Here is a 17,965-nt window from a genome sequence, read left to right on the forward strand (position 1 = left end):
AGATTCTGCCGACTGCTCTTCTTATTTTTCATTTTTGCATCTTCCTTTCCTAATTAAAAAACAAACTCCATATTCATATTTTTGCTGAAATAACCTATTAATTACGGCCTTGGGAGTGTGAAATTTTACATGACTGCATTGTCCCATATAGGTGCAATTAAAGACAAGGTGCGGCCTCGTACATACAACAAGTGACATTTTCTCATTGCTTAGGAAACAAATGATGGCTCAGTGCGTGTAGTAGGAAACACTAGCAACACCTACTCTTTGCAATGGCATCACGCGTTACTACACACGATGCCAGCCTTTCCTGAAAGGCCGTAACGTTAACATCTATCGTTGCCTCCGTCGGCGACGCTCGGATGATGGATCGTTATAGAGGTCGGTCGATGCGTCGCCAGCAACATAACCGCAATAAAGGTTAGGATATAACTAGCCCTATTGGATTATCTGTCTCGGTCGACACGCACAGCCGGAGAATGAGCAGTGTCGTTGTAGTGACAGGCTGAATCCGCAGCATTACCTCTGCAATTCGCCAATTAAACTGTTGAATTCGCTGTACAAATTATATTATACCGACCTGAAACTTCAAGAAAGCAACTGCTACGAATGAACAAACCAAAAGACATGCTGGCCGCGAGTTCGCAAAAATTAGCTTCACAAATAATCCTCTCAGAGCATTCTTTTAAACGCAAATGCTTACACACATCTGAGCCCAACGGATTCATGGCTGTAGTATCCACCTTGCGGCTCATATTTGTGCTTCATTAATAATTTAGCATGCACTGCTATTGTAAGGGCGACAAGTTTTGCTACTAGGCAAGCCTGACGTTTTGCAAAGTGGAGGAAAACTGCTTATTTTAGCTTTATTGCCACAGTGTGGGGCAATACCATATTGTTGCGCAGTGGACCGCATTGCAGTTTGTATACCGAAACTAGGACTCCTAGTATTATGGTTGCGCAGCTGCCACGGTGTGTCAGTTGCTGGGAATGTTCTGCTTCTGGGGCCGAGGTAACGGGTTTCATGTCCAGCAGCGGCGTTCGCATTTCAGTGGAGGATAAATGCTCACACGCCGGTTTACATTAATTCGGGTGCGTTGTAATGAGCCCGGGCTGGTCAAGATTGATCAAGGTACTTCCACAGAAGCATCCATCATAAACCACTGTGCCCAATTTGGGGAGGTTTCGCACCCCAATATGTCGTTATTTAACTATGACTGCGGGCTGTTTCATAGGGTTTATCCGTTCGCCTACGGATATTCACGCATAGCCTAGGATAGGACCCGCATCGCTGCCACCATTGCCGCTGGATGACGACTGAACGCTGTAACGTGAGCATACATACACCGTACCTGTTGTGGTGGTGAAAGAATTCGATATATCGATAACCCAACTTACACTAAAGCAAATATAACTGTCGAGGTGCCTGAGTGACTATATGGCCCTGCGCTGCAGAATGCGAGGCAGGGTATTCGATTACCCGCCACGGCGTTTTGTATTCCGACGGGGACGGAATGGGTGCGCCACGGTTTTGGTGCACGATTGCAGTGGAAATTATTTGTCAGTCCTCCGCTACAGCGTCGCTAATCCGCTGTGCAGTTTGGGACGTTAAATGTTGCAATTTATTTTAGTCACACGGAGTACTCGAGCGAGGGACGTCGCATTAAGCCAACGTTTCGACAAGGGGCTTGTCTTCGTCATGGCCGCAACTGCTTGCCCTTACGAATACGAATCATGTTGTCGAAACGTTGGCCCGAAGTCACATCCTTTCCTCGACTACTGCGCACCACTTCGAGCCTCGCTATACCTATGGTCGTCTCTCCTGATAATAATTTGTTTTAGAACTGCCACAATGTTGAGTACCCTTTCAAAATATGCTCCCTTTGAGTGTACCCCGACGAAATGTTAGAAGCCCAATGGTGAAGCACGCCAATTCGCTTATTACCCAACCAGGTTAACTTTAGAAATAACCTTGAGGGCGGGGCGTATTGATCATCAGATTGAAACAAGGGCACTTCAAGCAGTTGTTCCTGAACGCAGCGGTTTTGAGCTTCTGCTACATGCAGTGACGCGATGCTATAATATGGAGGTATCCTGAGGCCTCGCTTGACCAATTGCTATTCGTGAAAATTTTCGGGCTGCGCCCACTTTGGCTGTCGCTTACGCGAGGTCACAAACCCGCGAAAACTCACCGGTTCCAAGTGAAGTGACGTGTTAAAGACGCATTAATATGCCGAACGAAACAGAAAATTTTTCTGCATAGCCCGGAGACTGCCCCGTTCCGAAAGGAATAGAGTATGGCTGCCCGGCGATTGCTGTGACAGTGGCTAGTCGAAGCTGCCGGCGAGCATGAACTTATTTGTATAATATAAAGGATTCTGTGTGAAGGTATAACGTTATCACGAGCTTTCGGCCCTTATATAACATTGCTCGGCCAAATGTACTGTGTTGACGGTCTGGTTTCATAACATTTTCAACCTTCACTTGCACGCCGCCACAAATTTCGACACGCAACCGCAAGCTAAGTAAGTGGAAGCGAACCAATCGTTGGCGCCGGCACCGCTCTGCTCACCCGGTTATCTACTTTCATTGTTATGACTCGGCACCATCGCAACTCCCTCTAGTGGAGCATGCTCCTCGCCTCTTCTCAGACAATCATATAAGCAGAATTGTTCTATATAGGCAAAGCTATTTGCTTTGGAAGCAAAGTGTCATCCTTCGAACGAGAAGCGCATTTGATTGGGCTTTTAGAACAATGCTGCGGGTACCGCCCGAAGGTTGCGTCTCCGGTTACGTAAATTTGACGTCAGGAGATTGGATTAAAAGCTTACTTGAATAGTTTTGTGTTACAGGGCCCCAAGTTGCATGGTTTGTTGGAATCAGGTCATTAACAACAACCATACATAAGGCGCCCAGTTCCATTAAGTTTTAATTCTCAGGCTATAGTTAACATTTATTGCAAAATGTTTCTCTGTGATAAGCGTTGACAGGTTGTAGTCACGGTGGTTTCTCGTGTTATTTTTATAATACTTTCTGCATAGATGTGTAACGTTTTCGAGCACTTTCGGCAACTTTAAGACCTCGCTCTGACAGCTATTCTCTGCTGAAGATCCGTTTTAACGGCATTCTTAGCCTTCCGTTGCACGCCGCCGCGATTTTCGACCAGCCCCGGCAAGCGAAGTAAGGGAAAGCGCGCCAATCGTAGATGCCGGCACTGCCCTCTTCATCCGGTTATCGATATTCAGTGCAGTGGCTCGGCCCCATCGAAACCTTCTACACGTGAGCGCGCCCCCTGACAGCCAATTGCAAATGAAAAACCGCACAATCTAGGCAATGTTATTCGTTTTGAAATCAAAGAAAAGTGATCTCCTATACACTAAGAGGGCGTTAGATTGGGCTGTTGAGGTAATGCTGTCGGTCACCGCCGGATGCTTACGTCGGCGGTTACGCAAATTTGGCGTCAGGAGATTGGAATGAAAACACATTGGAATAGTTTTACATTTTAAGGCGCTTTGAGTAGAAATTTGCAAATAGCTTTATGTTATAGCGCCGCTGACGCAGTTTTGAAGCCAGCAGACGGAGAAACGAAGGAAATAATAGGGGAAATTGCATTTACGTAATCTAAATTTGTCATTTTTGTCTAAATTTGCCTTTTTACCTAACCTAAATATGTCCAGAAAAAGGACATGTAAACATATCCTTTTTCTGCTTTAGTGTCACTTATATTTTATTATCAATGTAAACCAAGATTACTCAAATTTTGGTATACTGCATACCGTATATTTTATTAAACAATCGTCCTTTACCTTGAGTTTGGCAACCGTTCTCCGTCGAAATTTTAAACAATACTGCAAATTAAGCTGACACTGCCACTTCTTGCTTCATAAACAATGTGTAACTTGCCAACTTGGACCTACAGCTTGCTTGTCAATCACTTCTGTAAATAGACGTGATTGAAGTAGCGCAGCACCATGCTAGTACACTAATTTACCTGGACAAAGGGTGCCTTATCGAAACATCATGTTGCGTGTGGGTTCACTTGTTCCAGAACGTGTCACAGTTACTCAGTTCCAATACATTCAAAGCACGGTGGATTGTGCTCCTTTGCAAACAGAACGTTTGCCAGAAATATAACCTAGCAAACAAAAATTGATAAATTACGTAAATTGCGAAACTTCCGCTTTAGTTTCAGCAGTAATTCAAAAAGTACAAATTTGTTATCATGGGCAAGCAAGGCATATTCTGCAATTTTGGCTTATTCGCCGCGTTTCAGGGTGCTTTTTCCGAAGAACACATCTACACATTGCGCACACAGTTCTACAAATTCACATTCGAAGGCTAAATTAACGGCACGCAGAGCAAGCGTAGCGTGGCTGGCATGGCTGTGCCATGAACTCCAGTCCGCAAAAATGGTGGAGCTGATAAAGGTTGCTTTTCCATTCGAACCTGGGTGTAGGCACTATTAAACTTCTTCGCGAGGAGCTGCCCCATTTGCCCAGCATTGAGGTTACTTTCCTGAAAACGCGAAATAATTTGCTTAGATTCACCCATCACAGAACGAACATCTGAGAGCAGGCGATTATACTCGCGAATTGAAATGACGATGAAGCTTGTAAATGGATATTCGGGGGTGTCTCAGGAATACCAAACGAGACCCAAGGTCCGAAGCCAAGTCGTTATGTCCGAGTGGCGTGATGCCGATGTAGCAGGAAAAAGAAGGTGCAGCAGTGACGATATCAACTGCGTGAATGCAGCAGACGGAGTCCGCGAACAGAAAGACCAATCGAAAGAATGATTTTCGTTTTGTGTAAACACTCCTGAGCTGACCCATGTAAGCTACGGTTTCCGTGTAATCTTTACTATAGCTAAACGGTAAAGACCACACATGTCTTGGAAATTGAAATTCTAAGTAAGATTTGTCAAGCTTACATGGATTTCAGAAAAAAAAAATCGCGTACTGCGTAACCCTAAAGGCTTTTCCAGGCCTAGGCACTTATATGAGCTACTTTACAGGCCGGAAATGTTCCTTATTGCGCAGCTCTCCGACTGTTACGCTGCCTGGACATCTGTGCAGCTGAAAACCCGAACCTAGGGGCAGAAGCTGGATTATTCGTCAGGAATGATATCAAGCACCTAAATCCCTTCACGTGATTTTATTTGTGTGTTTTATTTCGCATTGGTTTGGCCCCTTTAGCACCGCTTTCGGTCAAAGCTCTTTTTAACAAGGTGGCACGTCCGAAAAGCCCCTCAGTGCGACACGTTCAGTGACCTGTGAAGCCTCGTGTCTGGTCTTTTCACGTGAGCTGGCTATTGCACACTGTTCGACGAAAACCATGGAAGTGGCGACAGCAATGTAGGTGATCCTAAGGTCGATGCGTTGCCGGTACTACACAAGATATGAGAAAATTATCAATGTCTATTATTATTCAACACCTACGAAAGCACAATATCCCGTCAAGAAGACAGCCATTTATTGCTCCCATTAACTTCTTGGCAGCATATGTTTTGTGTCTGACACACGGTCAATAAATATCTTCTCAGCTTTACACTTTAACATAGTATCGTAGGATTCCAAAATTTGGCACCTTTGGGCTTTCTTTTTGTGATCTTGGTGCGCTAGTGTGTATGTGGCTGGCAAACGCACTCGCGCGTGCGTGTGTTTTTCTGTGTTGTATGTGCGTGCGTGCATGTGTGTGCGTGAGTCTGTCTGTCTGTCTGTCTGTCTGTCTGTCTGTCTGTCTGTCTGTCTGTCTGTCTGTCTGTCTGTCTGTCTGTCTGTACGTGTTTGCAGGCGTGTTCGCGCGTGGTCATTGCGCGCATACCTGGCAGGTGGATGTGTCGTCAGCATTGTCCCTCTTGGTCATCCCCATGAAGCCCATTGTCAATACCAATCTTGCGAAACATTATCCGACTAGTAAAATCCCTTATGACATGTCATCGCCGGTTATCAACCTTACCGGTCTCGATGCGACCCTTATCAATGCCTATCGGTCATTACCAGCCACATCGCAATAGGTTCAAACTTTATGAAACCTTAACGGTCCTCATCAACCTCATCGGACTTTATCCGAGCATTATCAACCATTGTCAGTCCTTATCAACCTAATCACAATTGCTCCGACCATAGTAAGCGCTAAAGTCGAACCATCCTGAGCCGTGATAAGACCCATATTACCCCTCATCACTTATCATCCTTATTAACTAATTCACTGCATGTCTCTCTGTGCTGCACAACGCAAAGTGCATGACCCCTCAGAAATCGGTGGCATCTCGATTCCTGAAGGAACGCCCCAAAGCAAGGCACAGTCGAGACCCCAGACAGGCATCGCAGATGTAGCGTGTTTGGCAATAAATTATTGCAAGATCGGAATTTTCCCAAAGTACTATGCCACAAGTCGGCTCTACAAGTCGTCCTGGAGATTTGCTTTTATAGCGCCGTCACCAAATCTTTGAAGGAGGCCTTTATAATAAGTATTCACCTTTGACATTTGTTTGGTACCGCTAGCTCAACACATTCACCTGGTTCAGAAATATTACCCTTGTTCAAGCGTGGTTTTTTCGCCTAGCGATTACGACGCTCGGCTTTTTAGCATGAGATCGTAAGTCCAAAAGTCACCACAGCTAAGGTTTCTTACAAATTTATTCAGTTTGCTTTTACTATAAATTCTTTAAAGTGATTCGCCTCGCGTGACAGACAGACCCACCGTCTCCTCGTAGGGTATAGCAACAACAATGCTTGCTCATTTAGAACTGGCCGTAATGTAAAGGTCACAGCGAGGCTGACGTGTCCAAGGGCACCTGTACGAAAGTGTAATCTATACTGTCGTCCGAGAAACGCGTTCACGAATTGCTGCTTTTAAGGGACAGGCAACGAAATTTTTGAATAGCCATATTTTTTTAGTGCAATGGAAAGCTAACCGGTCATAGTGCTGTAATCGTGAAGTGGTAAGGCGGAAAATACGATCACACATTTTTATAAGATCTTTTAGATCTGTTGTGATGATGTAGTCGATCACTGGAAGCATGCTGAAAACAGTTACAAGTGAGCGCGATCGCGGTTTTACGCTGGCATGCTGGATGACAGAAGACATGTGGCGCCGAACCTGAGGTAAAGTATTGTTTTATTTATGGAGGGGATGTTCCTGCGTTTCATGCTTTATGACGTGGTAAGGTAGTAACGGCTACGTGCTTTCGTGCTTTCATGCTTTGTGTCTGCCTGCTTCTATCATTAGCCAGTCCACAGTGTTTTTCAACCAAACCAATTTCTCGAAAGGAAGCGATGGTCCCACACGTGATAGGCAGTTAATATTGTAGTGCTCGCACACATTGACAGAATAACTAATCAATGGCATTTTGCTTCTCTAAGAGATAGCACAAAACTCTGGGTACTTACTCGCAAACTCGCGCGCATACAACAGCACGTGCGCCGCCATGCATTGTGGGATGCGTGTGCCGCTCGTTAACTTGGATTTTATACTTCGCAATAGGTGTATAACAAAGCGTAAGTGTCTAATAATACACGAAGAGCAATTTTGAGCAATAAGCGTGCTGTGCACAACAGCAGCCGACGTACGTACAGTTCTCTCACAGGCAGCATAAAGAAAACCAAGATTTCACCGCCAGGCCGCGCAATTTTCTGTTTTCTTTTAATTATAATTCCTACTTAAATCGCGAACCGCGTGTCGATACTCTGACAAATGAAATGACCAAATCATGGTCATTTCATTTCTATAAACGACTCACAACACTTTCTGGCCAGTTGTCAGTCCCTTTAACAACACAAGCTTAGCGAGCCCTGTCGGTCACAAAATTCCCTTCTGTGGTGAACCAACTCAGTAGAGCAGCACGCTACGGACAGGATAATCCACCAACTCTCGCGTCGTGTGCTCATTACCGAGAATATAGGTTCTAAGACATTCTTTGAGATTACGAGGGCATAAGAATTTCAATTAAGCGGGCGTGCTGCTAAGGCTAAAGATGTCAACGGATTGTGGAGATCAAGGCGTGACAGCGTCTAAGCGGCTTTGCCGGCAGCACCAAAGTCGAACGAGTTGCGTGGTACTTCGCCTGTTGCGTATTGTTGAAATGAAAGTTCTAACGGCATATCAAGCTGTGGGCTCTCGGTGTGACAAGAACGTCTTAAAAGCCGGCGTGACCTTTTGGGAAGTCTGCGAATTGCCCTGTCAGCTGCGCAAGTTCTTTACCCACCTAGTATTTCAGAAGATCTTTCCTCATAAGGGGAGCATAGCCATGAAGAAAGCTCGAAGACTGTCAAGGGATTTGAGCGCCAACACACGCATTTTCCAGGAATAAGTTTGGTCGGTAATTTGAAACTTTTAATGACCATCTCACCGTTTTTTCTGACAGACCGTGTAAATCTCAGAAAAGTTTCTAAAATGCGTCTTTGCGGAAAGCAGGTAACTTGTTATCGCACTTAGTATGGGCTCTAAAGTATTGCTGGAGCATAACGCCAGCCGCGAACAATTTCGCAATGATTGCATTGCCGAGGTACATGTTATTACGGTCTTGTTACTGTATTAAGAATTCAAGGGCAAACATTTATTCCGGCTGAGGGGTGCATCTTTAAATAACTATTTGTAAATTTTTTGCAGTTTGGCTAAATAAAGCAGAATACTGGCTTAGCAGCAATGTTTGTGCACGTCGAAGGCAAGTAACCTGCAGGGTAAGAAAAGTATCGTGTATGGGAGAGGTACACAATGAAACGATGACAGTTCTTATTGAAAAAAAAATTAACCTCTACACTCTTGATACGTAAAGAGAAAATCTCAAATAGAAGTTTCGCAGCGATTAGAAAGCTATTCAGGAAATGAAGCCCGTGGTTGTCCATATAATGAACTTTCTATTATTAAATGAGGATGATGCGTAGCTATTACGTGCCTCTTGTATGCCAATTTTATATGCTTGAAGATGTGTACGCTCTATGTTTCGTTCAATACAAAAACTTGTGAGCAAGTGTTCATTCCCTCATATTTTAGTAGTGCTCGTGTGGCGTCCTCGCACTTCTTCGCTGTTAGACATTACATGCATGCACAGTTCGTGCAAATACTGCAATTAAAGTCTCACACATCCTTCTAGAAACTGCGGTGTGGTTCTTAGTGCTGATTATTTTTTATGAGGAAGAAGAAGTAATTTTTTTATTCGAAACCAAACACAAAGCATCACAACTATGTATTAGAGACCCAACAACTAAACATGAGTTGTGAAAGGGGTGCGAATAGCATATGGTGTCGTCTGAATTCGCGTAACGCATTCGGATAATGGCGTGCATGGAAAGAAACAGTAAAAATTCCGCAATTGGTCGAAAATAATATCGCCTTTGCAGATTTTTTGTCATATAATGAAAATGCGTATATATTACATTAACTATTCGAGTTGCTTTCTTTCTCTTTCGCCTGTTTTCACAATTGTCGACGGTGGCAGGATTTTCCCCAGCTATAAAAAAGCGTCACTGCCAAGGATGGTTGCTTTCACGAAAAAGTGTTGGGAGGCGCATTAAACCACGAACGCTAACTATCACAGCTGTTCGAAACGCCAGTGGCATTGCTCCAGAGCTTTCGCGCTCCAAGAAATTTAGGTTACTATTGCTGGAGTGTTCCAGAAGTACAGCCTTTCTCTTCTCCAGGAGTTCACTCCACGTGGCGGCTGCGCGAGGCGGCTTCAGCAGATGGAGAGGTAGATGGAAGTCGCTGTTCTGGCCAGCGGCAATGGAGTATACACGCATACAATGAACAGATATATCCAGGTTGTTGTCTTTATCCGAATAATTTTTCTGAAAAGACTACGCAAGTTACTCTAATGGGGTGATGACAGATGAATTATCTGACCAGGTGAACATCATTTGCAAGAAAACACAAGCCAATTAATTGAAGAAATGGTCTCATTTCGACGGTTAAGCTTTACAGCACATGTTTATATCGAAGAGATTAAAGAAATTGCCACAAAAGGCGACTTCCCCTTTTTTACATACGAAAATGAGCATGACGACCAAGATAGCTGGTGTATAATTGTTGCCAAACGATTTGTTGGCAAACATGATTCGCACGAACAGCCGCGTTTTGAGCTGCTCAATGCGTAATGTGGGAAAGTGATGTTGTAATAGGATGCCAGTTCTTTCGCTCTACATGTTCATTTTGAAACTTAGAACTCGTTACTTCACTTTGTGAGGAACTGATTTCAGCTTTCCAATGAAAACAAATGCCGTACAGTTTGTCGATAGAATAACTAACATACTTAGTTTAACTGGTGAATAAATTGCTCTTTCTCCTTGCAAATGATGTGCGCTCGGGCAAATACTTCTTTCGTGAAATGATACCAGTAAGTCTTGTAAATTTTTTGAAGTGTTCGAAGTAAAAAAAGAAGACAAAGCATGGCTACCTATACTACCGCTATGCGTGCTATAGATGCCTGGATAGCAGGGTTGTTTATGGTTTTATTTGCATATTTTCACGTGGCAGTGGCGTATAAATAACATAGTAGCAATACTTTGAATGACGAAACTAACTTTTATTGGGCAAACCTGTGCCCACAAAAAACAGGCTACATCAAAGAACGTCGACAGAGGCGAACGCACTCGGCGATCGTCAAATTCTGATCAGCGGGTCAAGCGCGTCGGCTTTTGTACATCAGTCGTAGAATGTTCCAGAGTAATCGCTGCGATCCGCATGCCTTCCACAAAGTTACATCGAGAATTTTTGTCGGCTGTGGCTATATTAAAATGTTTCATATTTATAGTGTTCGTTCCAACTCCGTGAGTCTCGCAAAACTCAGTGACCTGTTGAGCGACCTGATCTGCATACAAGCTGTCTGTCACTGCCTGCTTCTATATAAGTACTGCAACGCACACGAGGTGGTGCAGTGCTTGGCCACGTTACGGTTAACGTAGGCTACCTCACCGGGAGACACTTCTCTTCGAACGTATAATGCCACGTTGGCGCTGCTCAGTGTCCTCAGTGCGACTCTTTGTTGTGGTGTGAAATTTCCACATCCCAAAGACTGAATCTGTTTTCTCAGCTTTATCTTATTGATTGCAGTAGCGGCCAGCAAGAGAGTGACTTCTGATAATGTAGTTTTGCATGGCACTCAAACTATGCATCTTGCTTCTTCTGAGTTGACCTCGCCTTTCAGCCTGTGTGTCATTCCAATAATTTTTGATCAGAAACATAATTTTTCTGGTATTTTCATTAGGACCTTCCTATGTGTTCACATTTCATGTTTTTTTTCTGTCGTCTGATGATTTTACCGCCTGATAAACATGACCTTTCTTGTCTATTGAGCGCAACCGTTGACTTAAGTCACATTACCACCAAATACATGATGTTACTTTGTATAATAAGAACCTAAAACTAGTACGCACAGGAAACTAGGCCGCTTTGACACTAACCTATCAAAACGTCGGCCAGCACATTTCAGGCCCTTTACTCCAATACCTCAATCTTTCATTCTGCAGTGTACTTCTAGCTATGGTCCAGCAATTTCATTTCGGATGTCCAAGAAATTAGAATGCTCATAGTATTGGTTATGTTTGGTAACAGATGAAGGAAGGCGTTAGCCTTCACGAAAGCAAGGGAGCTGCTGAAGGTGGTGCCGAGAACTAATCATCAGCATATGCAAGTTGCTCTTGGTTTTTATAGATACTGACTGAGAACAACCAAAGTAAGAATATGTCCATACTCATAAATGGCCACAGCGATGATGACTTGTTGCCTATGACAGCTGCGATAACTGTGATGGTTAGGGGTGATGATAGTTTCTTTTACCAAGAGCTTGACCACCTAAGCTCTCATGTACTTTTTTAAGTGAGCTAAGCAGCTTCTAATGTTATAATACCTCTTATAACACTGAAATTTTAGAATAACACTAATTGAGACTATAGTAATAAAATAAACCTTCACGTTTCCGTCGACACCATCCTTCTAAAGTCAATCATCACTCCCTCCCGATTTCGCAATCGTATCGACAATATCCGAGCAGTCTGCTTTGCTGTTTACAGAAATGCCTTCGCATTTCGGCTCATCAAGTTCAAAGGACAGAAAATACTGAATTGCTAATGAAATAGGTCGTTCTACAGCATTCAGCAACAGCATTGATGGCTGCATCTTCGCAGTAAGAGGCAACGCCTTGTTTATTCCTACTCATCACTACTTTATTTTTGAACATTACAACGTATGAAATAAGCCTCAACCTCTGTGGTCTTGTCGCGATGCCTGCACAGGACGGTGGTTCTTTCAAAGTGTAGTTGGCATCAGCACGTGGTTGAATGCTGACCCAGATATGAACATGTGGGAGGTGTTATATCGGCCAAACTGGCCGTTGTATAAACGTGCGATTACGGGAACACAGCTACATTTTAAGGTGCCTGCCTTGTTCAGAATCCGCTTTAGCATTGCGTCAGGTGCGCATGCCAACCGAGCTTTGAAAGGACCACCATGTTGTACAGGCGTCATGAGACGATCGCAAGGGAGATTGACGAGGCTTACTACATGCATTGCCAGACATGCGAAAGCCACACATCTCCTACTTTGTTTAAAGAAGAGATGGATTTCATGCACACCCCGTGGTAATGTTGATATCAATGCGGACTCGCTGGTGTCCTTCTTTTGTCTATCAAAGTTCTTTTTTTTAAAAGTTGCAGCCATTGGTCTGCGTCTTCCTTCTTCGTTCTTGTGTTTCGTCTAGTTAGCGCTACTTAAGACCACGGTCGCTTAATTTTGCTTGCGCTGTGTAAACAACAATCAATAGTTGGATATATAATGGGACCGACGACTGCCTAGAACGTGTCTTGAGATTTTTGAGGGGCAAAGGACGCGATTATTAGTGAAAGAATAGAAAATGCCCCTCGCGGTTGAAATTGGAGTTCTTACAATAAATTGGTACAGATGGTCGTGAAATTTGGCATACTTATACTTGTAAAGCAGCTCTCCAAAGGGGAAACAACCCGCCGCGGTTGCTTAGTGGCTTTAGTGTTGGGCTGTTAGCGCGAGGTCGTGCGATCGAGTTTCAGCCACGGTGGCCGCTTTTGATGGGGGCGAAAACACCTGTGTACTTAGATGGATGAGCATGTTAAGGAACCCCATGTGGCCCGAAGTATTCCGGAGACCACCACTACGAGGGCGTGATAATGAAGTCTTAGTTTTGGCACCGAAAATGCAATAGTTTATTAAAGTTGAAGCATGCAAAGGGCGAAAACAGCACAGACGAAGTGCATTAAAGAACTGTTAATTAGAACAAACAGGGGGCATAGAGCTTGGGCCACAACGGCATGCAGAAAGAATAAGGCTCAAACTGAGCTTGAAGCATGCGATATGTCTATTATTACCCGTTCCAGGCAACTTGAGCGAAATTCTCAGTTGTGCGCACGATCCGGATTTCTATTCTGGTCGCCCATGAAAGACGATTCGTTAGCTGTGATCGCAATCGATGGAGAACTTAGGCATGTGCTATATTTTTCCGAAATCGTACCTATGTGTTTCTGCTATCGTTCCTCTAAGCCACTTATGCTACTTGCCAAAACTCTTGTGTCCTTGAAATTCAGTGTACAGTTTCACCTAGAGCACTCGAGAGCAAGGTTCCCCTCTGCTGGCACTCTACTACACAAGTTGTGAACTACGAGCGTTTGGGCTATAGGGGACATTGTACCCCAAATTAATTATAATTATGGGGTTTTACGTGCCAAAACCACTTTCTGATTATGAGGCTCGCAGTAGTGGGGGACTCCGGAAGTTTGGACCACCTGGGGTTCTTTAAAGTGAAACTAAATCTAAGTACATGGGTGTTTTCGCATTTCGCCCCCATCGAAATGCGGCCGCCGTGGCCGGGATTCGATCCCGCGACCTCGTGCTCAGCAGCCGAACACCATAGCCAACCCTAAATTACGAGAGCACAAAAGTAACATCATCCGCATTATTCTTTGCCCGTGGTGTTGTGACCAACTCTGTACACCCCCTGTTAGCCCTAATCATCAGTCATTAGGTGCGCTTCGCCTCTGCTCTTTTCGTCGTTGTGCACATTTCAACTATGCAGCGCTGCTTTACAGATATGCTATTCCAACTGGCCTAACTCAAGCCCTGGTATATGGTATGTGGCGTTTTAACATAAAACTTTGCTACTAGTGCTGCCAAATCATTAAGCGACCGCACATTACTGTACGTTCGGTCGAGTGCGAAATTCTAGAGGCCACGGGAGCGGCAACTACACTGCATCGCTTCGTCTTCTGACGGCTGCGCGCCTAAATACGAGAGCGCGTACTGCGCACGTGCGTCTTTTACGTGCCATCCTGTGGGCATGCACTGGAACGCGGGAGAGAGCTCAAGATGCCCCTTCTGCAATCGCCGCGGAAGCGCCCGGGCGTTGTGATTGTGATGGGAATACTTCATTCTTCCTAGCAGGTTTTAAAGCGCGCTGCGGTCTACCCATTGCCTCTAGAGGCTTCGCGGCGCGGAAAACATGCCTTGCATCACTTTTTCTGAAATGTAATTATGAGATATGTCGGGGAACTTACGGGCACGATCCATTTTTTGCGGTACTAAGTCCAAATATCACGCGCCCCTACGCATGCGTGGAACTACCGAATATCGAGCAGCTGCACAAAAGAGCCAGGGAAAGAGGGGAGAATCAGCGCAGTTAAATTTATCCGAGAAACAAAAAAAACATGACAGATATGGCAGGTGGCTGGCCGCTTTCAATGTTTGATCAGATTCCCATCTGCAGCCATTTCTTGTGTCACACGGAGTGGCTTAACATATCGCGCTCAATCGTAAAAGTTGCCATGAAGAGACCTTTCCAAGCATTACCATGTTTTTCAATCCTGTTGTTATGTAACATAGCTTGACAAATTCCATGTAAACACCATTCAGTTCAAAATGGTGGACTCGATTGAAATTTCATGTGAAAAGAAAAAAATAATTTAGGACTCCTTCGTTCGACTCAATGCATTGTGACATTCCGTACTGCGGCACAGAGCGTGTCTGGCGTTGGACAGCCCAGTAGCTGAGGGGAGCGGCGGCTCTTTATTTTTCCTAGTAAACTATGCATTGCATTCAAGTGAACCCAGCAGAGCGGACAATCGGTATATGTCTGTGTGCTCACGCCGCAGCCGCAATAGCACACTATTTATGTCAAATATTTGTTTGATTTCGTCCTTTTGGGCGCATTATTGATAAGCGGTAGCTCTCAACATATGTCACCATGGCAGAGCTTACCAACTGGACAGGCTAGCTCTAGCTATTGGGAAATCTCCTTTGTCGAAGCCGTATGAATGCTTGAAGACGCCGTTTTGTCTTCTTCAAGAATGTCGCAACGTATTCGAAACGACGAGAGGAGGCTCACAGTTGCTTTAAGCATCGAAGGCTTTTCGCAACGGGTCATCTGTCGGTTCCTAGAAAGGTTGGGAAATACGCTGAGCCGTGTCCGCCAAGCATATTGAAAAGAAAGACGAATCGCAGATATGCAGGACGTTTCAGTGAACGCTTGCAAAAATTTTTGAAGGTTGCTTGCGGCAGATAGCTCAATTGTATTTCATGAGGCGGTCTACTCGAAGCGACGGACACTACTTGCACAGAATATTAAAATGCAAATTCAAGTATTTAGGAAGAATCCACTAATGAACTTTTTAGCTAATTATCTTGTGACCCATATTGCAATTCACAAATTGTAGCAGTGGACATCGCAAGGCGGATCCACTTGAAACGAATTCTCAGAACGACACCAATTTTGAGAGATAAATTCCCGAACTTTGTGGAGAAATACACTGGTGTTCCAGTTGCGTGCTTCAGTACATGAAACGACGTTTTGTTAACAAATTAACTGGAACGCCAATGCATTTCTCCGCAAAGTTAGAGAATCTCGAAACTGGGGTCATCTTGACAATTCGTTCCAATAGGATCCGCCTTGCGAACTCCACGGCTAGAATTTGTAAATTGCAATATTGGTCTTAATGTAAAGTGTAAAACTTAGTGAGTTTTTACTAATTAGTCGATTTTGCATCTCAAATTATTGTGCAAGTATTGTCCACCGCTTCGTGAAGACAAGCAAATGAACTAGGCAACTTATAAAGGTTTTTGAAAGCGTTCGCTCAAACGCCTCCTATATAGATAGCTTAGCAGAAGGCATAAGTGTATGGAAGACAACATCCACAGACTAATTATTGGCACTGTGGCACCTGACCCATGTGTATCAGCAAAAGGCATAAAATATGCCCTGCAAATGAACATCTCCATTTTGACCATCCACAGATTATTCGTTGAAGCACGGCTTGTGAAATACGTCGAATTCGAGACGCACTCTTACATGGGTAGGCAAGGGACCTTGCTCCTAGAGTTTGCGCGGGCTGTGCGAACATGGACCCGAGCTGAATGTAAAGAAGTCGTGTTCAGCGATGCATCTACATTCTCAAGTTTCTGGCGCCAAACACGGTGATCTTGGCACCAAATTACCAGTAGATAAGAATATTTCCAGTTTGCTTCGGTTTTGTGTAGTGCTATTACTATTCCAATTTTCGCTCTACAACATGTACCTAAATTTAGGTGCACGCTAAAGAATTCCAAGTGCTCAAAATTTTCCCGAAGTCGAAAACCACGGCATGGCTCATAATCCTATCGTGGTTTCGGCAGGTAAAACTCCAGAATTTAATTTGAAGTCTTATAGAACGTGAATTATCTGCATCTCTTTTACTTCTGTGCTACGTTTCATCTTGAGCATCTCCCGTCAAAATTTAAGCACCGAAGCACCTGCGTTGATGATATTTTCGCATATAGTCCCCCATTATTCTAGAGGAACAGTTTATTTCACGAGGTATCTCATAGATTGAATCGAATGCGCGTGTAGAGGAAGCTTTAGCTCGGGTGCTCTTATCTACATAATGGAAAAGGAGAATTCCTTTTCTCGGCAACCACTGCACAAAATTTGACAAGGTGTGTTGCCTTTAAAAGAAAAACTTAAAATCTAGTGACTGTTGGTTTCGGACTCGTAATTCGGGTCGTCAATTTTTTTATTACATATTGGCAGAAATTTAAAATTTAACAATAAACATAGCTATCAAGTTTACAAATCTGTAATTCAGCAGCGAAAATTGATAATACAATTTCGTCAATTGCATATAATAGTACATCTATAGCGGAGAAAATTGATATGTTACACATGAATCTTAAAAAATGTAGTAATATGTAAATACAGCTTTTCCAGAACCCTTGTAAACAACGTAAGAAATTTACGTAAGATATAAAATGTCATATGGATTTTGTCCACTTTCAATGATCTAATGGATTAGGTTTACAGGACCGCGATATCTGTTTGTCATGCAAAGCTATGAGTCTGTAAACTTTCTGCTTCTATTTTCTTTCAAACTTGCGAATTTTCGAAGATCTTTTAAACAAAATTCAGGCCCTAAATGGAAATTTCGCTTCCTACAGTCGCTAGAATTTAAATTTCTGTCTCAAATGCAACAAATTTCATTAAAATCGGTCCAGGGGTTATCTAAAAACGTTTTCTGCATTTTACATGTATTTCAATAGGCAGCATCGGAGTTGGGCCCGAGCTAAAGCGTCCTCTTAGCTAGATTTAGAACTTTTCACGCCATGGATGGCGACCTCGCCTTACTCAGACGTTATTAAATGGCGCTGCAAGTGAAACGACCCCCCTTAGGCAGAAACTAACCAAGATGACATTGCTCGATTAATAAAGCTGTCTTTGCGCTTTTTGTCATTTCCTTCCCTCATCTGGATTTCGCGGTTTATCACGCAGATGATCTTTGCTAGCAGACAACTCACCGTCAGTGTGTGGGCTGCCATGGGCAGAGAAGAACTTGTTCGGCTGCTCCTCACCTTCGGGAAGTTGATGGCGTTGGCACAGTGTTCAATTTTTTAGCAGGAATTGCTTCCATATCGTCTGAATAGCTATTTCAAGGATGGTTGTTGCCTCCTTTAACATGACAGGAGCCTTGCTCGTACTG

This window comes from Dermacentor variabilis, chromosome 8 (assembly GCF_050947875.1).
Source record: "Dermacentor variabilis isolate Ectoservices chromosome 8, ASM5094787v1, whole genome shotgun sequence".
Classification (NCBI taxonomy): Eukaryota; Metazoa; Arthropoda; class Arachnida; order Ixodida; family Ixodidae; genus Dermacentor; species Dermacentor variabilis.